Source organism: Epargyreus clarus, unplaced genomic scaffold (genome assembly GCF_041222505.1).
Source record: "Epargyreus clarus isolate Ecla_fem2 unplaced genomic scaffold, WU_Ecla_fem_2.2 ptg000029l, whole genome shotgun sequence".
Lineage (NCBI taxonomy): Eukaryota > Metazoa > Arthropoda > Insecta > Lepidoptera > Hesperiidae > Epargyreus > Epargyreus clarus.
This window is the reverse complement of record NW_027332235.1, coordinates 10,023,945-10,051,693: the sequence shown is the minus strand read 5'-3', so window position 1 is coordinate 10,051,693 and position 27,749 is coordinate 10,023,945. Positions and strand designations below refer to the sequence as shown.

Here is a 27,749-nt window from a genome sequence, read left to right as displayed (position 1 = left end):
TCAGAAATAGTATTAACTTTTTCTGCCGTGATTTTATACCATTTTCAAAGTAATACAGACGAAGTAGCCGGGAAACCATAGTAAACCGAGTAAAACAGACAAATAAAACGAAGTATAGATTTATTTCAATCAATTAATGAGTTATTTTCGTCCACCTCATGGTAAGTGGCTACTGCCGCCCATGGACATCTGTAATCAACCCCAGATAAGATTAGATATTCCTACCTGATGTCGGCCACAGATGCGCCGCTACCCCCGAGGACTAAGGTGGAACGCTGTCTCCCTTACCACACCCTTCAAAACACAGCAGCGCCCAACACTGCTGTTATTAGGCAGAAATAGGTGTGGCGGTGGTGCCGCCGGAGTCGAACCACAAAGGGTTCCACTACCTTCTCGTACCTTAATCCACAAGTATAATTCATTACAAATGTACGAGTATCTAAAAAATAAAATACTAACCTACATTTACTTGACACGGCATCCCACAATCCTATAAACTTTCTCCCGGCATTAACCCAAAAAGTTTGTGGGTGTAACGTCTAAGCTTTATGTGGACGAACCGTCAAATTCGTCCGAGCGAAAAAAGTTGGAATTTAAAAATAAGCCTGTCTCTCGACGCCTATATTTTCGTTATCCTGACCATAATAGACCCTCCTTTATCCTATCTGTGGCTTTTTTATTAAATTCTATCCAAAAACCCGTTCTACATTTGAAGGTCAAGGACGCAGGACCGGGTTTGAAGTAGGGTTTATGAAATCAAGAGTAAAATACGGCACGTATTCTGGTTGTGACAGAAACGGACGAACGGACGTGTTATAGAGGTTTTCGTCTAAAACCCTTTATTATTTTACAGGATAGGATCCTTATTTTTTTTTCAAAAAATTAAGAGTATCATTTATTCAGAGGAACTACAATACAATTAAAAAAAAAATTTAAACAATATTTAAACTAAAACTACTAAGATTAACACGAAAAATGTTTATTATGTAAGTTCTTTATTGATAGTACATCTTTACAATGCTTCGCTTACCTAAGATTTAGCAAATGCTGCCTACTGGAAATCGATATACAGTCTGGTGTACAACATTTGGATAGATTAAGTATTAGTAACAGGCGTTTGGCTACGCTTACGCAACTTTTGGGCTTATATAGTGGTTAACGCGACTGTCATGCAGTCCACCTGACACTAGTGACTCCTGCTGCCCATGGACATCTATAATCAACCTCAGATAACATGAGATTCTAACCTGAGCTCGGCAACAAATTCCCCGCTACTAAGTTTTAATGCTTCAGAAAAGTATGTCTCCCTTAAAATAAAACAGGTATAGTCCGCGTAAAACTGCTAGTCCACTCTGAATATAGAAATGAATCGCGTCGCCATAGCAAATTGTATGACTACATCTGCTCGCAACAACTTTGGAGCGGACTAGCAGGTTGGCGATAACTATACAGCTCGTCGGTTGCTCAAGCAACAAAATGGACACTCAAGCCTCAGCGACTTAAGCAACTGTACAACTGTTTAAGCAACAAGAAGGTAGCTTCAGCAACTATCGCTCAAGTTAATGGGGGTAAACCTAATATCATCAATAAGATTTGGTCACATCATGAATGTGTCTAGGGCGACAATAATAAGTGTTAAGACTCCTACCAAATAGTAGAGATGTTAACAAATATTCGATTTTTATTTAAATCGATTATTATTTTCTGATTATCGATTTTTATGTATTGTTAATATGAATATCTTAATTATTGGAATAAGAAAAACATATACTTCAGTATTTAAAAACAAGATTTTTCGCAAAAAATCGATTTATTTTCATTAAAATCGATTTTTGACAAACCGATTAATATTGAATAAAGAATAATCGATTATTTTCCATTAATCTCACATCCCTACCAAATAGAAAAGTATGACCCTACTTAGCTAACCAAGATGACTAATAAACCGAAAATCAGAAGCTTCACTTTAGAAGCTTTAAATTTTTTTGTACTTGTAATTTGATGAAGTAATTCAATACGAGTCCAAAAAAGGTCACAAATCTAATTATTTACTTAATACCCTTTTTTCTGACTTTTACTTGAACTTGGTCCGACATTATTTCTACTTTCGTTAAGGTCAGACGTTACATAATACGTAACTAGATGTTTTTTTATAATATAGAGCAATTGAGCGTTTCTCATAATATAGGAGTAGCAGAAGAGCGTGCTCCATGATGGTAAATGACTACTGCCGCCGATCAACATACCCCAGATAAGATTAGATTCCTATTTGAGGTCGGCCTCTGATGCGCCGCTACCCCTGAGGACTAAGTTGGAACGCCTCGGAGTATCTCTCCCTTACCACACCCTTTAAACCAAAACAGCGCTTAACACTGCTGTTATAAAACAGAAATAGGTGTAGCGGTGGTCGGAGTCGAACCACAGAAGGTTCTACCACCTTCAAATCATACCTTTACCATGATGGCGACTACTGCCCCGCCCATGGATATCTGTAATCAAGGTGAGATTAAATTCCTACCTGAGGTTGGTAATTGATGCGTTACCCTGAAGATTAAGTAGGAACGTCTGGTATAAGAATGTCTACCTTAACACCCACAATGGAACACAGCAGCGCTTAACATTGCTGTTGTTACGCAGAAATAGACGTGCTGGAGTCGGCGGAGTCGAACCACAGAGAGTTCTACCTTTAAAACATTACTGTACCCTTCCCATGAGTTTTTACGTTTTGACAAATATGAATGTTTTGGTATTTGTTTACGTATTTGCCCATACAATTTCCAATCAGAGACCCTAGCGGATCGTATCAGAACTATAGTGTCAGTAACGTAACATTAAATGTCTAAATTGACAAAGTGGCGCTTTATGTGTGGTAGACAAAAAGTGCATCGTCACTTGAGCACTTACTTATTGTTACGTTTACTCAGTCTACTGAAGCAAACGGAACAGAATAATGGATTGAGTAAACGTAACGTAAAATTGTGGGATGTTTTGAAAACTCATGGTAAGGGTACTGATTAGGGTCCAAAAATATCTCCAACCTACGATTTATGATTCAATACGCGAATCACGATTCTAGAACCATCCTCACGTTTTGCCTAAATACGTCCTTACTTCGATATTTTATCCTTTGTTCCATCCCCTAGAGGTTTGAAACGATATTTTCGTTCGGAAACCGAAATAGGTTCTTCCTAATCAACTTATCTTGGGCAGTCACGACGATTTCTTGAGCTCAGCAGTCAGAAAGGACGCCTCCCAGATTATGGTTGATGTCGGTCACATTTCTTTATAAGATGCCTACTGCGAAAGAGTAAACGATAGGCGATAAGGTCATCGAAGAGTCCTTAATGTTTTGCTGCTAATATTTTGGTGACAAGTTGTTATTTTTTTTAATTTTTTATTAAACTTGCCTCATTTCTTAGTTAGATCGGGTCAATTTTTTTTACTAAACTTTAAACCAGTTATTCTTTACTGATTGGGCTGTAATTTTACATGTCCAGTTATTTTGTATGACAATGCATTATTAACTTAGTTATGTCATATTTAAGTTCAATATGGCGCACACTTCAAGACGGATTATCAATTATTTTTTATGCTTCCCCAGTAAGGTTGACAAATGAAAGGGTATTCTGAAATATTACGTACCTATAAACGGACCTTGTATTTTATTATAACTGATATTTGAATACAAGTTTATTATTTCTGTAAAGTATTTAGCATAGCTTCTTGAGCTTACAATTCTAAGTATATTTTCTCGGTTACAACAATAGTTTCGGCAACAATGAGACAAATCCTTAAGTCAGACGTCGGTAACATCCCTGAGGGAGTTCTGAACCTTTTTATTATTCCAGACGTTATGTATTCTAGGTGAAGTTTTTCTCAGATCTAATTTGTTTTGGGCCTTTAATCGCTTATTGGTAGTTAAATTTTAAGTTTATCGTATTTCACTTGTAATCTGTTTTGTTGGGCTGTTTCTTTAGATCATTAGTTTTGATTCGTCTTTGGGGAGTAAGGTGTTTATTTTTAATGTATGTGATTAAGATAATGTGAAACTTTAAAAGAAACGAAGTAAAATAAACAATCTTAATAGATTCTTGTGAAACTATCAGTTGCCAATTTTTTTATAATAATAGTAATATAAGAGTAAGAGTAGCAGATGAGCATGCAGTGCACCTGATGGTAAGTGGCTACTGAGTACCGCGGCCCATGGACATCTGTAATCAACCCCAGATAAGATTAGATTCCTATTAAAGGTCGGCCATTACTTCTGAGACATTACTTCTGACATTACTTCTGATGTGACATTACTTCTGAGGGCTGAGCTGGGACTGGAAAAGCTGTCTCCCTTAACACACCCTTCAAAGCAGAACACAACAGCACTTAACAATGCTGTTATGAGGCAGAAATAGGTGTGGCGGTGGTGCCGCCGGAGTCAAATCATAAAGGGTTCTACTACGTTCAAACTCCTTAATATATTCTTAACAAAATATCACTTGCCACTGGCAGTCTTTGTTGACAAATATTTTAAAAGTTACTTGAAAAGAATTGAAAGCTTTACAAGGTGAAAGAACATGAAGGACATAGATGAAAGAGATAAAGTAAACGCCTAAATGTACTTCAAGATATTTATACGGGTCTGAAATATCCCAACCCGAATTTGGGCAATGTCTACAACCTAACCCTTCTCAATCTGAAAGACTCTCACGTAACTGTGGCTCAATAGTGAGTTAGTGACCAATAAGTGACCATTATTATACACTGAAGCATTGTAGTATCAGACTTAGTCTATTCGATATTACATCAGTATAGTCCGCGTAAAACTGCTAGTCCGCTCTGAAGTTGTTGCTAGCAGGTGTAGTCATACAATTTGCTATGGCGACGCGATTCATTTCTATATTCAGAGCGGACTAGCAGTTTTACGCGGACTATACCTACCAAGAATCTTAATAAAACGTCTTGAAAAATATTTTTATCGTGAAAATTGAAATCATAACAACAAAAGGATCTCACCTCAATTTTTCAAGCGCTCATAAAAGAAACAAACCCAATTCATATTGGAAGACGATTGGCGTCTATTCAAACGGAATCATCGCCATTAATCAGTGTATCTTATTTAGTCTACGGTTTATTTTGCGTACATACAAACAATAATCGCCTGTCGCATTACCAGCGAGTAAGCTATAGCAGAGTTTTTAGAAACATTGGAGAAGCTAATTGACATCTGTAATTAACCACAGATAAGATTATAGACCTGTCTGAGGTTGTCCACAGATGCCTTTATACCCTAAGGACTAAGCTGGAGCGCTTCTGATAAGTATGCCTTCCTTACCACACCCATCAAATCGGAACAAAGAGGCTCTTAACAGAGTTGTAATTAGGCAGATACAGATGTGGCGGTGGTGCCTCCGAGTCGAACCACAGAGGGTTCTACCACCTTCAAAGACCTCAAAAGAGATGTTTAAAAACAAATCTTATGCTTACTTTAAGATGAATTCAACGAATGACTAATCCTCGTATGTAAAAATCCATCAAGCACCTCTAGCCAAAGTGCCAAAGATGAAACATACATACAAACGCTCAAAAACATTACCTTCCCTTATAGTACAAAACAAAATGTCTTTACTAAGAACATATTTTTTAAAAACGTTTTTAGTAGTACATTTCAATTATCAAATGTGTCAAATATAATTTTCAATTCAATTTATGTTGCTATGTCAACCAGAGGTTAGCTTTCGTAGGCAATAAGTCAAGGGCCTTATAAAGGGATTGATCCTTTCAGTGGATATTGGAGATACGCTTTATCTATAGAACTCAGAATCTGGTCTGAGTGGAGCACTTTTACTAAATATTTATGTGTCTACTGAGACGAGTAAGTTAAGTGAGTTCACTCTTGGTTTATTTCTTTCTTTATCTTACGTATTCATGTTTTTTTTGTGAATTATAGGTATGTTTGGCTTAAGCGGTTCTTATATTCAAAGCAGGTATTCTCTATATTTGTAATTAATATAATATAATATGTGTAAAAGGCCGTAGAACCTTTTGTGGGTCGACCCCGGCGGCACCAGCGCCACACCTATTTTTACCTAATAACAGCAGTGTTGAACACTGCTGTGTTCTGATTTTAAGGGCGTAGTGCGGAGACATTTGCAAGGCGTTCCAGCTTAGTCCTCAGGGGTAGCGGCGCATCTGTGGCCGACCTCAGGTAGGAATTTAATCCTATCTGGGGTGGATTACGGATGTCCATGGGCGGCAATAGCCACTTACCATCAGGTGGACGCTGCGTTTTGCTACTTGTATATTATAAAAAAACTAAAAAGCTTTTTTAATGTCAAACGATAAATCATTACAGAGTACAAAGTATATTCTCTATCTATTTATTTTTGATATAAAGTGTCAAGGTCACCACGCCAACAAAGTACTGCTTCGTACACACTGTCAGAATATAAAGTAGTTGTATAAGTTTTGGAATTCATGATTTATCAAAAACATGACTGTATTAAAATTTTCATACTTTAATAGTTACAGTAAACATCTTCAGAAATAAAGGGAATATAAATATTTTTGTCGGATTACTTGCGTTCTTTCTACGTGCTTTGAATGTACATAGGAAAGTACACAGGGCCGGACTTAGAAGTTTGGACGCCGCAGGGTAACGATGGAGATCCTTAATTATGTTCTTATTTAAAAGAAACATATGTTCCAAGCCAATAAATAAAATATTTCCTCACTGTTTGGAAAAAGACACACTAAATTGCAGTCCGCAATTGGACGTAGTTATGCAAAATGGATCCAACCATAAAAACTAGCTTTTGAGGAAATAGGGCTTTTAGTGAAAATTAAATTGCTTAATTTATGGTTGGCATCACTGATATTTGTATATTCGAAAAGAAAAAATGTACCATGCACCTTTGCCATGCACAAAAATGTACTTTCAATTTTTTTTTGTATATACGAAAGATGCCATTTGTGATAGTAAATAAAAAACGGTTTTTGTGGGTTGGATCCATTTTGCATAACTACGTCCATTTTTTGGGCATCCGCATCCATCATAATTAACATGACGTCACTAATGTAATCATTCATTGTCATCGAAAAGGGCTATGTATGTTAAATGTAACTTGCAAGATTTAAACCTTACTTACATACAAAATAAAAAAGTAAAATATATCATCAACCCATTACTGCCCCACTGCTGGGCACGGGTCTTCCCTCAGAATGACAAGGATTAGGCCATAATCCACCGCGCTGGCCAAGTGCGAATTGGAAGACTTCACATATCTTTGATTTCTTTGGCATGCAGATTTCCTCGCGATGTTTTCCTTCACCGTTTTAAGTAAGCGATAATTAATTTCCAATGTAATACGCACATATTTTTGAAAAATTATAGGTGCGTGCCTGGGAATTGATCCTAGGATCCCTTGATCAGGATTTTCTTAACCATTCGGCTATCACTGCTTTTGTAAAATAATACCTTGTAAACATAATTAGCACATGACAAAATGGCCGTCCGAATACATAACAACAGTGTTCGTTTCAATGCACAGAGTACATAGCAATAGCAATTAGGGTCCGAATATGACCACCCCGTTGCACCCTATGGGGTGGTCATCTCCCTTGCAACCCTTTAATCTCCGAACTGCCCAAAACAACGCTTTGATCTGATCGATGTCATTACCATCCCCAACTGTCTGGCTCTGAGTCATCCCCCTGTGTTATGACGTATGCATATAGGTAGTTAGGTACCAACAAATATAGTGCTTGTTATGGAATAAAGCTTTTTAGGGTTCTGTACTTAAGGGGGAACTCTATTACAAAACCTCCGCTGTGTGTCCGTCTGTTACATGGCTGTAGATCTTGAACCTAAATAGTACCTTTGTATTGCTATTGGTCTAAAGCTGGTCGCATACATTCGTTTTCCTTGTTAGGTTTCCGTATTTGGGAACCTGAATGCAATTTTTTCATATAAAATGTTCCTGCCGCACACACTTTCGTTAATTTTTCCGTTCGTAAAACGAACGAATGTATGCGGCCAGCCTTAGATATCAATATTACGTTTTTTATATCAAATTAAATATGTAAAAAGATATACTGAAAATGGGTTAGCTAAAAAAATTCAGTGCACAGTATGACTAACTTTTTTTTCATAAACATGCCACTGGTTTGGTTAATAGACAAATTACATACCAATCGAAAGTATGAAGCCTATAGCATATTATGTAAACGTTAGTTTGACTATTTGCTTTGAGGATTGTGACAGGTCTCAATCCTTGGGTAGGCCAACCTGTTTACATTTTTGGTGGTGGGTGGTGAGTGATAATGCATCGATGATCGACTTCCAGCTAGACTCATCTTTACATACTTTTGATTTTTTTTTAGATTTCTAAAGTATGAAAGTTTCATCATGATTTTTTTACATTCCTCAGGCATACGGTTTCTACATGATGTTTTCCTTCACCGTTAAGCAAGTCATAATTAATTTCTAATACGCACATAACTTTGAATAATCAGATCAAGTAAGTACGTAGGTACAAGTACATTACAATCTGGTTTGCAATACCCTGTTAATGAACACGTACGTTACATAATAACCCTTTGAACTGGTGCATTGTTGCAGCCCTTTGATCGGTAATTAGAAGCCGCCCCCACACATGATGTCTAGATCTATTCTATCCGTATATATTTGGCGGTGATTTGCCTTTGATGTTGGCTATGTTAGATAGGTATGTTATGGCTGATAAACTCTGGTTAATATTGTTTTGTCATGATCACTTTAATAATCCCACTGTTGGGCAAAGGTCAATGAGGATTTAATTTCTAGTCGACCACGCTATTTAAGTGCTTATACTTATATATACTTATATTTTTGAGAACTTTTTTAAAGAACACTTAGGTATGTAAGTGTCCTCACGATGTTCTACATCGCTGTTAAAGCAAGAAATTGTCGTCGTTGTCAACTATTACTGTCCCACTGCTGGGCACAGGTCGCCGCTTAGTGGGGAGTTTAGACCATTGTCCACCGCACTGGACAAGTACGAATTGGTAGACTTCACACACCTTTGAGAATGAATTTTTTCGATCTCTCATGCGAATTTCTTCACGAGGTTTTATTTTATTTATTAAGCAAGTGATAATTAATTTTGAAAAATAAGATGAACAATGTACATGTCTGCGATTTAACCTCGGACTATTTGGCTATCACTGCTTATTCTAATTATAAAGCAAACCATCTAATAATTAAGTTCTAATAGGGCTTAAAAAGCTCTCACTTTTACAGGAGATATGCCCAGCAGTGGGACAGTAATGGAGAGGCGACGATGACGCATATGACAACAGAGATGTGTGTGTGGGGTTTGAACCCCAATCTCAAATGTCGATTATTTCAAACAAAATACACAACAGACCCCTGAGCCCTAAGGGAGTGCCACTTTTTCAATGTCATTGCCAGCTTTGTAATTAGACTAGCGTATACCGCGGCTACACTCACGCTTGGAGTTTTCAAATTGGATTTTAAAAATGTATGTTTTTACTAAGTACATAGTTACCTTTTTAAATTTTAATGTAATCTGTTGTTTTAGGTTTTCTCTTTACTTTTATATCTTATTCGGTTCTTAGTAAAATATTTTAAGAAGAACAAAAACAAAAAAAACTTAATTCAATTTTTGGTACCTCTGACGGGATTCGAACTCGGAACGGCCCATGACCGCCCTCTGACCTTGCCCATGGAAATATATTGTCAATAATATAATCATAGATAATATAAAGCTTAAAAAATATAACAATAAACAGACATCCTCATCCATTTCATTTTTGTATACATTTTCATTTACCAATTGCACAGCAAGGATTAATTTACAGATTTCATACACATAAGTATCCATAGCAGACAGTGGATAATGAATAAAGAGTGCTCAATCACTAACAACCCCTCGATGCAACCCTTTATTAATTTCGAAAATGTCCGAAACAGCGCTTTGATCTGACCGATGTCATTACCAGCCTCCCTCGTCTCGCCGTCTGGTGTAGGATACCTATAAACAGAAGGGGATGCCACCCCATGCAACTCAATTAACGACGTATATTTGTAACTATAGCTGTCTAGATTTTGAAGTCTATGTAAGTTCGATTTGGATTGTTTTGATTGAAGAAAAAGTAGACTTTCAAAACATGTATAAAACATTGGTAATACACAGTCTATAAATCTTCACGTGCCCTTATTATAACTATAGCCTATCTAGATTTTAAAGTCTATGTAAGTTCGATTTGGATTGTTTTGATTGAAGAAAAAGTAGACTTTCATAAGATGTATAAGACATTGGTAATACATTGTTCATATTTCTTAAAGTGCCCTTAAATTGTAGGGATGATCAGAAGAGAGTTGTATAAGGAATCATTTGCGGCTTTTTTGGAAAAAGATAAGAAGTTTGAAAAAGATACGTATTGGTCCATACAATTTCCAAGTTCTGATATAATCCGCTAGGGGCGCTGATTTTAAATAGTATGGGCAAATACGTAAACAAATACCAAAACAGTCATATTTGTCGAAACGTAAAAGCTCATGGTAAGGGTACTGTACGTAATTACTTTACTATACTTTAAAAGGTATATATTGGTGGTTAAATTACAAAAGGTTCGGCAACCATAAGAAACCTAATAACGTCTTTAAATATTAACCTGATTACGGAGGATAAATTATCTTAGACCCATGTATGTATGTCTCATTCTTTGGCACTCGTTGTAATCGGCTTGACAAATTTTAACACATAAGGTGTCGTTAAATTTGTCGAAATTGTGAGTGACAAGGACTATATTTTCCTATCGCGTTGCGTTATGAGAGTGAAAAAGACTACATTTTATCACGCGATGCAACCCTTTATTAATTTCCAAAATGTCCGAAACAGCGCTTTGATCTGACCGATGTCATTACCAGCCTCCCTCGTCTCGCCGTCTGGTGTAGGATACCTATAAACAGAAGGGGATACCACCCCATGCAACTCAATTAACAACCATATTTGTAGCCTGTCTGGATTTTGAAGTCTATGTATTTGGATTTGGGTGGCTGAAAGCTTTAAAAACATTACCGTCTGTGGTCGTTTATATATTTAAAGACGGTAGAACATCTTATAGCTCAGTAGAACCTTTTCTAATATCACCAAAAATTTTTATCTTTCTTTTTCATATATATTATATGAGTAGCAGACGAGCATGCAGTCCACCTGTAAGTTGAGGCTACTGCCGCCCATGGACATCTGTAATCAACCCCAGATAGGATTAGATATTCCTACCTGAGGTTGGCCACAAATGCGCCGATACTCCTGAGGACTTAGCTGGAACGCCTCAGAAAAGTATGTCTTCCTTACCACACTCTTCAAACCAGAACACAGCAGCGCTTAACACTGCTGTTAGGCAGAAATAAAGTTAAGATTTTTCGTTTTCGAAAACTATTTCATTTACCACCCAATATTTATAATCATCCTATCTAACATTTTACCTACCTAAAATCGAGTTTTGACAATTTCTTCATACCTATAAATTTCGATCCTTGGTCAAACATTACATAGATCGATTATCAAGAATGGACTTAAACCTAAATAATTATTAAAATTATAAAATCTAAGTTACTTAGAAGACGTTTAATTAATACACTCAATAAATATAATTCATATCCCGTTACGCACACAAACGCATACATATAAATCAATGGCGATCGCACACATTGACACCCTGCCCAGTACCTATGTGATTACCCCACCCAGCAGTCTGGACGTCTCTGCTACACAACTATACTGTATACCGAATGGGAAGGGTGGCGTTGTCGCGCGCAGACGGACGACTTTGCGACTAGTTTTAAAATTTAAATAGGAATTTTATTTTATTATCAAATTGTTGCAACAGTTTAATATTAAAATAAAATTACACGGTAATAGGAACTCTTATCGTACTAATAACTATAGCACTGTTTTTATAATGTAAGAGCGGTGTTTATAAAAATGTCATAATGTTTAAGATGATTATAGTAACACAAAGAAATATAAAAATGTTGCTTAATAGTTATAAGTTGTATAATATATAAGAAACATGATTTATACAGGAGATAAATTATACATACGCATATATGAGTAACTAAATCTTTCTTAGTACCAGAAAAAGATTTAAATTAAGTGTTTCTTACTATCGGCCGATTTTAATTGACAAATGTATTGTTTACTATTTAGTAAATTGTCTAGCTGCATTAAGTAAATTTGCACCAGTTCGTGATAAATCCCCATGGTTACATTATCCTCCACACGTCATTAAAAAAATCTTGTGACACAACATAAAGAGAACAACTGAAAGTCGCAAGTGTGTTATTGCCTTATCTATGCTTATAGCTAGATGATTCGATTATTATGCACTGGACGATGATGCACGGGGTTCATTTTACGGGAGGCGTGTATTGATTTATTTGGGGTTGCACAATTTGAAGGTAGAACCCTTTGTGATTCGACTCTCGACGCACCACCTTCATATCTATTTCTACCTTATAACAAAAGTTTTAAGCGCTGCTGTGTTCTGGTTTGAAGTGTGTGGTAAGGGAGACAGACTTATTCGAGTCGCAAATACATCTTTGGTCGATCTCAGATAGGACTGTAATCTCTCAGGGGTAGATAACAGTTGTCCGTGGGCGGCAGCAGCCATTTACTATCAGGTGGACTGCATGCTTGCTTACAATTTTTATTTTAAAAAACGGACGCTTTCTACACTCACAGCCTATCACTAGAATTCCATGTGACGTGAGTGCCATGGACACACACAAAGACATACATAAACACCCAGACCCAGAACAGAAGTCTAGCCGGGGATCGAACCCGGGACTCTTTGCACAGAGGCACGGGTATAAAATAAACATGGCGTAACTAACGACACTGTTTATTTTATTATTATGATTCATTTTCGAAATTAACGTTTACTGGAATTGTTTAAACGCAATAGTTTCAAAATAATTTTAATTGTGGTTTAGAAATCTGGTTGTTAGAATTATGAAATATAATTGTAACAATTATTCGTAACGTAAGGAAATTACGTGCAATAAATATATTACGAGGTAAATATTTCCAGAAATATTTGTTTTGATATAATTGTAGTTAAACGTTTATTTTTTTTAATGCAAGAGTAGCAGACGAGCATGCAGTCCACCTGATGGTAAGTGGCTACTGCCGCCCATGGACATCTGTAATCAACCCCAGATAAGATATTCCTACCTGAGGTCGGCTACGGATGTGCTACTACCCCCTGAGGACTAAGTTGGAACGCCTCGGATAAGTACGAGTATGTCTCCCTTACCACACATTTGAAACCAGAACACAGCAGCGCTTGACACAGCTGTTATTAGGCAGAAATAGGTGTAGCGATGGTGCCGCCGGAGTCGAACAACAAAGGATTCTCTCACCTTCAAATGTTCATGTTTAGACTTTGTGAATGTGTACTTATTCATATGAGAGTCCTCAGGGGTAACAAAATCTCTGATCTATAATAATATTATGAAACTCGGGTCTTCATCGAATCTGGGCGGCAGTGGCCACTTACCATCAGGTGAACTGCATGCTCGTCTACTACTTCATTATTATATTAATTATAGTTTAAAAACTAAAAACCACAATAAAATCGGACAAAGAAATAGTTAATCCTGACGATACTTATGAGAGGAATGGTATAAAATTAAAATCATATATTGTCATCGGTTCTTGATAATTGTTCAAAATTTTAAATTAATCGGACCATTCAAATTTCGTAAAAATCGAGTTCAAAGTTTCCGTTACATACATACAAGCTAATAAAAGCGTGGTACAAAATGTTGTGGCAGTGGTACCTCCCCGCTCAAACATACTACTTTTCAAACATTTTTTTCGCACATTACTTTAAATGAGTCAGTCTTAATCAATTATCTAATTAGGAACCCGACGTGTTTTCAGGTTTGCACCTTTCATTCTACTTTAGCTGACACAAACACAGACGGTTTCATATATCTATCTATTAGATACCTTCGTTGGGCGAAGGGCGTTGCTACGTTGAACCGAATCTATCTATCCCTATCTATCTATTTATCTATCTATCGCTTTATAGGTATTACAAATTGGATGTATAGTTTGATGTTTGTTAACATAAAAGGATAAAAAGGTATTTTTGGGATTTTGACTTTATTTTGATGTTTATTACATTGATTTTTAGTTGTACTTAGGTCGGTCTTCAACCCATTATTGTCCCACTGCTGGGCACGGGTCACCTTTCGAAGTGAATGGGGTTTAGGCTATAATCCACCACGCTGGCCAATTGCGAATTGGTAGGCTTAACATACACATTTCAGATTCTTTAACTTAGGTATCTGGTCAAAGAATTCAAATTAGAATCGAAACTGGAACAGCTGTGCTACAAATAATTCATAGTTTAATTCAATTCAATTCAATTCAATTCAAAAACATCATGACATGACTTGTTTGTCAATTTTCCAAGATGTTCCTATTGCCCTGAAATCTACTAATCATATAGCTAGTATGGAGCCATCTTCGAACAGGAGAATATGCCCAACTGTGGGACTATAGGTATGTGACAAAGGGTCTTTAGCAACGCAACACCGCGTAACTCAATCGAATGCGAACCACTGCAAACGAGCAAGCCCTACCAAACATACCTTTGTGGAGTACACATATCAAAGGGCGCCGTCAAAGTGCATCGATACTGCAGGTGTGTGGGGGATGAAATACATCTAAAGGCAGGGCCGGACTTGTTTTATTTTGCGAATAAAAGGAACAATATACTTCCGTGACATCTTTAAAAAATATTGCCGTTATATAATACTTTAAGTGCAAGACATTAGGTAAAAATGCGAAAAGACTGTAAAAAAGTAAGAGTTGCTGATTCGTCTAAATACTGTATTTTTTGACGTGACAACGTCTTAAATTAGGTTGCGGCTGGGAGTCACTTATGAAAAAGTGTAACGCCCGGTAACGTTACGATGAGTCACCGAACGAGAGAGAGGCCCGCCGAATGCCTTGCGTCTCTCTCCCACTCAACTATGATCGGTCTGCCGCGCGCGCAGCACTAGAGACTAAACAAAATATATTTCTATAGTTAAAATTTGTGCAATTCTTATTTTCATTCAATTCCTTGTTCCTATTGTGCAATTTAATTATATTCATATCAATAAATATTCTACCGAGAAACGTAAAATCTTCGCCTGTAAAACCGACTTTACAGGCAACCATTTTTTTTTAAAGTCGCATGCTACACTCCTATGAGTGTGGGAACTCCTGTGGGGCTATCCCCACACACACAGACTAATATACACAAACACCTAGACCCAGAACAGACATCTAAATTCATAATTGAGTTATCTGCCTGGCCGCACCGCCACGCGGTTCATCAATGTGGGGTCCTCTCTCGTGGGGGCCTTGGAGAAGTAGTCGATTTGCCTTCCCAAATCCGGCCCTGTTTTTAGGTAGGTGCCGTGAAACGGGAGTTGATTATTGGGGTGGTTCAGCTCCAGTTTGTATTTTGACGGGCCCTCTCTAGTGGGGGCCCTGGAGTGGTAATTCCGTTTGCGCACTCTCAAATCCGGCCCCGTCTTTTGGTACGTGCACCGTGAAACGGGAGTTGATTATTGGGGTGGTTGAGCTATGTCTGTATTTTGACTATGCGTTTGTATTGGTTGCGAGGGTGAGATTTTGATCTGCGATTTTGGATTTTGACTAAGCATTTAGCAGCTTTTATAAGGAGAGTTCAAATACACAGGCTTTTAAGTTGTCCTTTAAAAACAATGATTTCTTCTAAGGGTACCTTTTGTTGGGTTTCAGATATCAACACTTACCTACGCGAGAAAAAAGCAACCAAACCCAGAAAAAATATATTTATTGAGTTATCTATTTGACCGGGAATTGAGCCTAGAACAGCGATTTGATCTAAGTATGTAATGTTATAGTAATAGGAAACAAGCGACAGGGCAACAATTGTTTTGTAAATAAATTGCCCCACGTAGGAATCGAACCCGATACCTTTAGTGTTAGCTATATTACCTGTACACTTCATATTGTGACTTAATGACTGATTGTGTTGTGTTCACATTAGAAAGCCGAGCTCATGAAACAAATCGAAATCTTCTAAAACCATTTAAAACGTGAGATATCATATTATAATATTCGTTTAAACGTTTAAACGGTTAAAACCAATGATTTAAATCAAAAACCCGAACGACACGCATTTTGTGAGTCAGACACAAAAAAAGGTGTACGCATTATATCGAACCAGACATCGAACCGGCGACCTCGCATACCGAACCCGTATTAACATAATACTTTAATACGTTTTAGAACTTGTTCACATGTGGCGGTTATGAAATAGATTTAATTTTAATTTAATTTATGTTGACAAAAAATTATGATAATGACAAGTTATATGTTTTCAAGAATGACAAAATACGACACATATGGCGCGCCGAAATGTACTTAAAGACGCAATTTTATATTTTTATTATAATGGATGGATTGGATGGATTACTAATGCTAGACGAATATAGTAACACCTTCTTATTTAGACATACATACATATGTCCATTGTACATACATTCAAAAACACTAGCGCTGTCGCAGAGAGGAAAAGTGAATAAAAACCTGTTAATTAGTAATTAAAAAATAAACAATATTTGCTTGTGATATTTCTAGTCAAATATTTTAAGTGCGATTATATAATCGAAGAGATACTAATAATGCTTTCATGATCTTATAGTTAGCAAATTATTTCGTTACTATTACCTATTACCTATTACCTAATTGTAACGAAATAATTTGTAAATAACGAACGGTGCAGTCGGTTATTTTTAAAGCAGTTATATTTGCCCAAAAAAGCATATCACAATAAATTCTACTAACGTGATATGCAGTTCCAGTAACAAAATTACTAAAGAGCGTTTTTAGAGCGCGTGACCCGCCTCATGTGGAACCGTCCTAAGCTTTGTTTTACAAAAACGATTAGTTAGCGGCGATCCGAGCATACTTTACGCCTCGTGGCTAATCGATCTTCCTACTCATAGCTCATAGCTCATAGGCTCACCAGTTAATATTTAAAAGGGCCATTTGTTAATGAGGTATTATAATGACATCGGTATTTGGAAATAGAAATACTCGTATACCTACTTGCATTACAATGCTATTTTATTTTTTTGTGGACAAATATAGAATATGTATAAGTAGAACATTTGTAACTAGTAGGTTTTTTTATAACATAGGAGAAGCAGACGAACATGCAGTGGCTACTATCGCCCATGGACATCTGTAATCAATCCAAGATATGATTAGACTCCTACCTGAGGTCCTCTGAGGACAAAGTTGGAAAGCCTAAGTTGGAAAATATGTCTCCCTTACCACACCATTCAAACCAGAACACAGCAGCGTTTAACACTACTGTTATTAAGCAGAAATAGATGTGGCGGTGGTGCTGCCTGAGCCGAACCACAAAGGGATCTGTCATCTTCAAACCAACACCCTCTATGCCCTGTGACTACAGACCTCGATAACATACGCTATTGCCGCCCATGGACTTCTGTAATCAACCCCAAATAGGATTAGGTATTCTTACCTAAGGTCAGCCACAAAAGCGCAGCTACCCCTGAGGACTAAGCTGGAACGCCTCGGAAAAGTATGTTTTCTTTACAACACGCTTCAAACCAAAAACACAGTAGCGCTTAACACTGCTATTATTAGGCAGAAATAGGTGTGGAGGTATCGAAGCACATAGATTTATACCACCTTTAAGGTTGAGTATATCTGTGTCTATAGCACATCCTACCGTGCCCTACTACGTAGAAACTGCATGTTCGTTTGCCACACGCTAATAAAAAGTCCGCATTCACGTCCCGAACATAAAACTTCGTTAATAATGAAACCTGCAGTGTTTTGCATACACGGTTTCATTTCCATTTCAAATGAAATGAGAATATGTAATTAGAGCCGACACGAAATATGTCCCGTCTGAAAAACTGATTTAAATTCAATTTGTCGGATTGTGTGGGTGTTCATTTGTGATTTGGGATGGATATGACGTATCTTACTTTTTATCTGAGGAGGGTAATGTTTTACTTTTAGAAGGTAGAACCCTTTGTGGTTCGACTCCGGCGGCACCACTGCTATCTATTTCTGCCTCATAACAGCAGTGTTAAGTGCTGCTTTGTTCTGGTTTGAAAGGTGTGGTAAGGGAGACGTACTTTTCCGAGGCGATCCAGCTTGGTTCTCAGGGGTAGCGGCGCATCTGTGGCCGACCTCAGATAGGAATATCTAATCCTATCTGGGTTTGATTACAGATGTCCGACGGCGGCAGTAGCCACTTGTCATCAGATGAACTGCATGCTCGTCTACTACACCTATATTATAAAAAACACATACATACACTCGAGAAATATATCTCTCGGAACTTGGGTAAAAATATAGTTATAACACCTTATTTATGTTACATATAATCATAGATTAGTAAAGATTACTCACTCCTAACAAGAAAATGTACCCAGTTTTGAGAATTGAAACAGTTGCGTAAAAAAATTTTGCCACGTCTCCGTGCTAAAATGTCCCTAAAATATTTGAAATTATTATTATAAATTATTTAATTATCATGAAAATTACGCAGTATTCGTTATTTATTCGTAAATTTTCTCTAAAAATGTTTTTATTTGTCAAGAATTCAAAAAAAGAACTTACTACAATAAGCCATTTGCGGCTTCATTCAATTTCAAGGCGGCGAAGTATCTTTACTAATCTATGCATATAATATACAAATTTATTAAGGTTTTCAAACTAAGAAATATAAATTTGTCTATTACATCATAGCTTCAACCGTCTGACACCAACCGGTATTAGACTAGATTTAGTCTTAAAACTTGTTCTAGTAAAAAAATGTATGAATCAGCAGAAATGTATATAAAATAAAAATAGAGAATGATATAATATTAAGCCCCTTTAGCTTCGTGGTACGAATTAGTGTGTTAGCTGAGGGGTTGCAGGTTCAAATCTTTTGAATTTTTAATTGTATGCGTATTTAGTATTAATTATATTATTTTCATTTTTTTTAATTTAAATAGCGAACAATATACAGTTCACTTAAAGGTAAGTGACCACTGCCACCCTTGGTCGAAGTTGGTCACAGATGTGTGACATGCATACCACACCATCCAAACCGGACCACGGCACTGAACACTGCACAAAAAATACACACAAATAAGCACAAATAGAATGGAGTCGAATAACAAAGCTTCAAATTATTATATTTTAATTTAAAAAATATTGCCAAATTGCTCTTCAGTTTTATCCATATGATTTTTCAGTGCTGATATTATCCCTAAAATGAAAAAAATTAAACTGTAAAATTTTTGAGCTGCTATAAAATTTAAAAATGGAAACATGATGACGTGCGTAGAACGTAAAAGAGTGCGCTGACAATAGACCGAAATATTAAAACGTAACATTGACGGACTTCATGCGTACAGCGAGCGACAATGTTAACTTGTTTCGTTAACATGTACACGCTGTTTTAGCAAGTATCCCTTTGTTTTACGGGTGAGAATAGCGTGAATATTCTGGCAAAGGATGCAACGCCTGTGTTCACGCTCACACCTCGATGCACTCTACCGATACGCGCCCGTTCGGAACGCATCGCCTTTATTTCGAATGTTCCACGTTTGAATTTTTTTAAATATTGCAACGGAAAATCTGGCGCGTTTCCGCTTTGGGAGTTTTATTTTTAATTCCATTCTATTTTCCGGTCACGCTCGGGCTAAAGTTTTACGATTGTAAAGTTCAAATAATTGTAATATCTTAACTTTTGCGAAGTAATTTTATGAAATATTTTTTATAAAGTGCCATCAAGTTAATACTCTGCTAGGCGCAGGTTTCTTCTGAGAGAGGTTAGGTTCGGAAAGCTGCACGGGATTCTAACCATGGACCCTCAAATTGAGACCCCAAATTTTAAAACACTTGATTATTAAAGTTTTTAATAATAAAATATATCTATGTTTTTTTTTCTATAAAACTAGTAACAAGACAAATGGTACGTAGCTCTTTTAAAAAATACGCGACTAGTACCATATAGTGCAACTGTTTTCATACTGGTTCTCCACGAAAAGTTCAAGATTCGATCCCAACTCCATTTCTTTTCCGAGTCTCTCTACTATTGTCTCTACAACACGGAATCCTAATGTAATGCTATGGGTGTTAATCGAGCTGCAAAGACCCTTGTGCCTCGAAATTGGAAATTGAAAGGAAACAGGAAGGTGCGTTCTACGCCAGTGCGTCCACAATTAATGGAATGGGGGACCATTACAGTTTCGTAATGATTGTCGACATCAGCTTCTGTTGTATGGATACGCTTAAAAAATACCTACTACTTATACTTGTACCTAAATTACTTATAACTAAAATGTAAGTAAACAAATATTTAGAAATAAGTCATGGCTTTTGCGTATATTTGGGGGTTCAATCTAATGTAAAATACTTACTAATTATACTTGTACCTAAATTACTTTTAACTAAAATGTAAATACACAAATATTAGAAATAAATCATGGCTTTTGCGTATATTTGGGGTTTCAATCTAATGTAAAATACTTACTAATAATACTTGTACCTAAATTACTTATAACTAAAATGTAAATAAACAAATATTAGAAATAAGTCATGGCTTTTGCGTATATTTGGGGTTTCAATCTAATGTAAAATACTTACTAATTATACTTGTACCTAAATTACTTTTAACTAAAATGTAAATACACAAATATTAGAAATAAATCATGGCTTTTGCGTATATTTGGGGTTTCAATCTAATGTAAAATACTTACTAATAATACTTGTACCTAAATTACTTATAACTAAAATGTAAATAAACAAATATTAGAAATAAGTCATGGCTTTTGCGTATATTTGGGGTTTCGATCTAATGCAGAATATTATGTGATAGAGTAGAAGAGAATTATTAATATAATAATTTTAATTTTATTATTTTAAGATTTAAATTCTATGCACATCCGACTTTTCTACGTGTGAGAAAATCGCTAAATTATTTATATGCTTGTTTACAAGAAATATTTTTTTTACTGTGAATCTATGGCTTTCAAGATTATGAATACTGTAAAGTTGTAGGATCTGAAAGTTCACCTCTATTTTATTATTCGCAATTTGACATTGAAAGACAGCCCAGTTCAATGCTACTATTCTACAAGTCAGAAAGATAGATGGATGTATCGTTGGACTTCTCTAAATTATGACAGTGAGATAAATATATTTTTAAGTAATTCGTTTTTGTCAATAACATTACAACATATAACAATTTTCTAGTTTTTATTTCTTTAAAATAATGGACTAGATAAAACTTCACACATAAAACAAGTCTCATCTATATAACACCAACAGTCATTACCAATGTAAGTGGAACGGAGTCGTTCAAGTTCAATGCTAGTGCTTCGCTACGCATCTTACGTATTTCTTCTAACCCCTATTATAAAACACATAAGAACGATAATAAACCTAAAGTATGGAGCACAGATAACTCTTAATGATAGAAAATGACCATAGATTATAAACAACGTAATAAAAATATGTATTAAAATAATTATTCATTGTAATAGTTTGTGGGGTGATAAATTGATATACTAATCATACTTGACCTACTAATGACTTTGAGTGTGTAAAAGCGTCCTAATTAAAAGAGTTCCAAAAATATAAATAGTGCTACAATGCCATATTTGTTGTAATTTTATGGAGAAGGGATAGAATATTAATAATGCACTTGCGTGTGGTCAAAATTTTGCAGAAATTCGTTCTTGAGTGAATAGAATAGAGTTACATTCTTTAACTTATTAAATGAAATATATGTAATATGTATGTTTAATTTTATTTATTGCTCCTAACTGTTTTTATAGTAAACTTTAAACATAATAATCATTAAAGCTTACGGCATTATCTACTATCGAGTTGAGAGCGATAATTAAGGCTACCATCTTGTCGCATAGATGTGTGAACTACTAAAAAAGTATAAAGTACTAAATAGTCTCTGAGAAATTGGCGATAGCTGCGTTATCGACTTAATTGCAAACGCAACCAATTTCTTTAGCGATAGTAGTCAACCAAATTGACATACCTATATAATACGTTGTTAAGTATACCTTAAAACCGACACCTCTTTATTATAAGCTTAATTTAAACAAAAAAGACTTATTATGTAAAGAAAAATATTTATATTCCAGTCGGTCTCGATTTAAACGGCAGAAAATGTAAAAATAATTATTTTATCACTGTTGTCTTGGCGTAATAATTACTGGGAAGTCGTCAAAGTGTAAATTTGTCTACAAAACGTTTATGTAAAATACTCTCGGATGTAACAATTTAAAATGTAAAATTCACGGATTTTTAAATGTAAGATTCGTGTTCGCGACTCCGATAAATAAATTCGACGAACCGAATTCGATTTTTAATTTTGACGTTCATAAAATGGTGATTTAAAATGTAACAATCAAATATTTAATATGATATAATATTGACATGAGATATTTCCAGCATATATTATGTATAAAATCGTGTTTTGATTATCCTTTTACGATTTATAATCCTGTTATTGCTCTGATTGAAATCTAATGTCGTCGACCCATTACCATTACTGGGCACGGGTTTTCCTCTCAGAATGATAGGGAGGTTTTTAATATGTAACGGGTACTCACGATACGCGGTTTTTAATTTCTGTTTTGCCTAATTTTTTAGGGTTACTTAACACCGGATCTTGAAAAATCTGTCTGCAAAATATTTTTGGATATGAACCATAGATCTCCTGTTCTCATTCTTCGTCGAATTTAACACGACTACTAACACTAGTATATACATTCGACATCACAAAGGAAGAAAAAATACAAGCAATATCCGAAAAAGGCCTCATTATCAACTCGTTTGAAGCCTGGAACAAAGGGAGCGATAAAAATATGTGAAATGAAAAAATAACGATACAACCTCTTTTTGTGAACACTGAACACCTCTTTTTTATGTATAATAGATTTGTATATTTTATGTTTTATAATATAGAAGTAGTCTGTAGCGAACGAAAATGCATTCCACTTGGTGGTAAGTGGCTACTCACTTCTATATCTGTTGCCAACCCCTGATAAAATTAGAGTTCTATCTGAGGTTGACCACAGATGCCTTGCTACCGTTGAAGACAAAGTTGAAAGGTTTCGGATAAGTATGTCTCCCTTATAACACCTGAAACTTAACACTGTTATTAGGCAAAAATAGGTGCAGTAGTGGTGTCTCCGGAGTCGAAATACAAAGGGATCTATCACTTTTAAAAAAACATTGAAATCAGAACGCAGAAGTGCCAAAATGCTGTTATAAAGAAGAAATAAGCGTTGTGATGCCGTCGCTGTCTAATACAAGCCGTGCTCAGTAGAATAGGGAAAGCCTCGGGCAACAGCTAGTATAAGAAACAAAATTGCTTCTTATATTGTTACGCATTACCTTTTAGCGCTTCAAGCGAGAAAGCGCTGACAAGCTGGCACGCAGCGCTACAGGAGCGCTTAAAAATAAAATAACATCGTTTGCAACGTACACTCGCAAACAGAAATTGTCCGTTGACAAACAAAGAACGGATGTTATAGAAAAATTCAGACGAATTTTATTGTACTCGTACCTACATTGTACCTGTACGTCTACAAAAGGGTAGTGGAGTCCTTTTCGAAAACGATCGCACAAAAGGCTTTCGACTTTTGGCTTTTCGGAACGTCGGCGAATTTTGTCTTTTTCCCAGCCTTTTTGAGAGCTAACTTTTAGCAAACTTTGTTAGGAAATAAAAGGTCGCCTGTTTTAAGTCGGCTCGTATCAAATCAGCGAGTTTACTTCAAAGGTTCTATTTTCCTCGTCTGTTAAGTACAGGTTGGAATTTTACTTGCAATTGTTACGAATTGTCTTTTCCTTCCTCTTTTTATAATATAGGAGTAGCAGACGAGATTGCAATGCGCATTGTAAGTTACTGCCGCCTATGAACATCTGTAATCGACCCCAGGTAGGATTAGATATTCCTACCTAAAATCGGCCACAGATGCGCTGCTACTCTTGAGGACTCAGCTGAAACGCCTTGGTAAAGTATGTCTCCCTTATCGCACCCTTCTAACCAGAACACAGCAACGCTTGGCACTGCTGTTATTGGGCAGAAATAGATGTGGCGGTGGTGCCGCTGGAGTCGTACCACAATGGGTCTACCACCTTAATTGCTAAGTTTTTGTTGGCCATTTAAGTCTATTTTATTATATTTTACATAAATTACCGGCAATTTAACATTGTTTATATGAATATTAAATTGAGATCATTATCAACTAATTAATCATTGTTATTAAATTAATTTGTTCTTAGTTATAAATGTTGCTCTTTACGAGAAAAATAAATTATTCAAATTTAAATATACTTACTTAAATATTTTTTCTTGGCATTAAAGTTTTATTATAATTAGATTATATGTTTTTGTAAAATTATATATTACTGTGAACATATATAACATTTTATTTTGCCTACCATCATACAACAATATGTGGCCTTTGAATTATAATAAAAATAGATTGACTTCTCAAAACAAAAAAACTTACATCTGAATTACTTTTCAACCTTTATCAGGCGAAGCTCGCACATACCTGAAAAAATCGAAAGAGGGAAGGTTAAGTATAATTCTAATTAAAAATGAATGTTAGAGCTCTAATATACGTGCGTGCGCTCGTGCCGGCGACTGTCGCCAGCGACAGACGACAAGACGCGATTGCCGTTTTACCCGGCGACTGTCGTCATCGATCGATAACAAAACATTATCGCAGTTTTACCCGACGACTCCGGCGGCACCAACGCCACACCTATACATTTCTACCTAATAAAAGCAGTATTAAACGCTGCTGTGTTGTGGTTTGAAGGATGTAGTAAAGGAGACATCTTGTCTCTTTCGAGACAGCTTAGTCCTTAGGCTTAGTCTTTACGCGTAGCCGCGCATGTGTGATCGACCTCAGGTAGGAATCTAATCTTATCTGGGGTTGATACAGATGTCCATGGGCGGCAATAGCCACTTACCATCAGGTTGACTGCATGCTACTCTAATATTTTAAAAAAAGACTCTCGCTGTACTAGCTTAGTGTCGTATGTTATTCCATATATGAATAAAATAGCAAGAAAATGATTCATTGAAATAACCACATACGGCGTAGTCGTTATATGAACTAAGGATGTTTTGCCCACACACGCGTGAGTTTAATCAGGTGCCGTCTGCAGACAATAGAGAAATACGTTGTTTGAAAATACATAATAACATGATTCTTGATAACTTTCTTAGTGCTCAGAATGTAAATCACAGTTTCTGTGATGTATTACGCTTGCTTCCTGGGACAAAATCTGAAGCTGATAAATCGTTATTTGAATAGTAAACCTGTTTTTTTAAATATAAACGTCCATCTGATTAATATATCACAATAACACTCGGCACTATTTTTTGTAATATTGAAGTTGCAGTTATTTATTATTAAGCAGTGATAGCCTAGTGGTTAAGTAACGCGGCCTCTCGATCGAGGGGTCCGAGGTTCAAATCCCAGGCACGCACCTATGATTTTCAAATTTATGTGCGTATTAGAAATTAATTATCACTTGCTTAAAACGGTGAAGGAAAACATCGTGAGGAAACCTGCATACCTGAGAGATTTATAAAAAAAAAAAAAAAAAAACTCAAAGGTTTGTGAAGTCTACCAATACGCACTTGGCCAGCGCGGTGGACTATGGCCTAATCCTTCTCATTCTGAGAGGAGACCCGTGCCCAGCAGTGGGACAGTGATGGGTTGATGATGATGATGAGTTATTTATGCATGCGTGTACTCAAGTATGCAGTCCATCTGATGGTATGTGGCTACTGCTGCCCATTACTATATTGTCCATTAATCGACCCGCGATAAGATTAAGATTCTTATCTAAGGTTGGAAATAGACCTTACCACACCCTTCAAACCAGAATACAGCAGCGCTTAAAACTGCTGTTATGAGGCAGAAATAGGTGGTGTCGCTGGAGTTGAACAACAAAGGGTTCTACCACCTTCAAAATGTAGGTATGTTTTCCTTACCAGTGTAGCTGTAGTGCCACAGTGTAGTGTAGTGTAGGAATCAAACCTTGGGTGTTACTTTTAAGGGCTACTTTCTCTCATTTTGTAAAATTCGTAATTATTTAGTGTAAAGTTTCTCAATTTGAAATAAAAATATAATTGTTCGTGCCTGTTAAACCGATCAGTGGTTTTATGTATGTTATGGGACTTGGGACACAATGAGAGGAATATTAAAAATGACAGCAAAATTCAAATAGACATTAAATTTGCAGCTTTATTTTTTTTCGCGATTTTAAAAACTACAGATTCTTTAAAGGCTACATTATTATTGGAACTCTAGTAACATATTATTACCATTTCACTTGATTATTCAGGCGTAGCATACACTGAGTGCTTCTGCGAGTAATCCGATGTACCAATCAATGCGTTAAACGAGATAACGCTTACATTAACGTATTTAATACAATTCACTTAATACAATACTGTTAATTAGTTGCGAGGTGGTTGAAAATGCAGTTTTAATAAATTGTTGGAAACTGTATCTCTCATTTTGTAAAATTCGTAATTATTTAGTGTAAAGTCGAGAGGCTTTGTAAATTTTGTAATTGTTTGTGTCTTTTAGACAGGTTTTACGTACACTAATATGGGAATGAGGAGAATATTAAAAATGACACGAAATTTTATGTACGGCGTTCATTCGGCGTTCATCAGTATCTACTTTTGAATAGGCATTTTGGGGATGAAATTTTATTTGATGATTTTAAGAACTTCACAAATTCGGCTAGTACTTCCGTCATCTATATTTTCCGTTCAAAAGTTTCCCGCCATTATAGTTACGGAATTTGACATGAAAATACGATGAAACTGCTAAATTCAATATTTTAGACATTGATTCAGGATAAGACCTTTAATTATTGTTCTAAGGTTATCCTGTCGCGCGTGTATGCACAGGCGTTCCACACACATGTATTAACTCACAGCGTCTTCGCTTCGCTTAGTCTTCGCGAGGCGTGAGCGCATAATACGATAGGATACAAGTGTCATGCGGGCGGGATGCGGGTATGCACGCGTGGTAGGAAACGTGCTCTAAAGACGGACTTAAAGCAATATAGTTTATTTTCAACCAAAAAACGGAAGAATTTTTCATAGTAAGTTTGAAATGTCCGTATCATTAATCCTTTATAAAACGTCAATTTATAAATGCCAATTTCGTCAATTTCGAAACCAAAATCTGTTTCAATTTCATTTACACGCATTGTATTATTATAATAATTACATAAATCCACATTATTAGCATTAAATAATACACATTATGCACTCATACAGATGTTACGAATTAATCCACCGTAGGATTATTTCGTTGCATAATTATGAATATTTATGAACTAATGATTCGATTTGCATGTTGTTGTTGTTGTAATCTTGCTTGTTGTTTCTGAGACTAAGCAGTATTATGTTTATTGGCTTACCAGTATGAGGTGAGTTGTGGTTCGACGTCGACGGCACCACTGTCACACCTACTTGTGCCTAATAACAGTAGTGTTAAAGCAGTTGTGTTCTGGTTTGAAGGGTGTGATAACGGAGACAAACCTATCTAAGGCATTCCTTAGTCCTCAGAGGTAAATTATATTCTTATCTGG

At 36.1% G+C, this 27,749-nt stretch overlaps 1 protein-coding gene across 1 annotated transcript in view; it reads right to left on the bottom strand.

Moving 5' to 3' along the window:
* brat (tripartite motif-containing protein brain tumor) overlaps positions 1 to 27,749 on the bottom strand; it is a 636,751-nt gene that overhangs the window by 249,964 nt on the left and 359,038 nt on the right. The gene's annotated exons all lie outside the window — the stretch shown is intronic.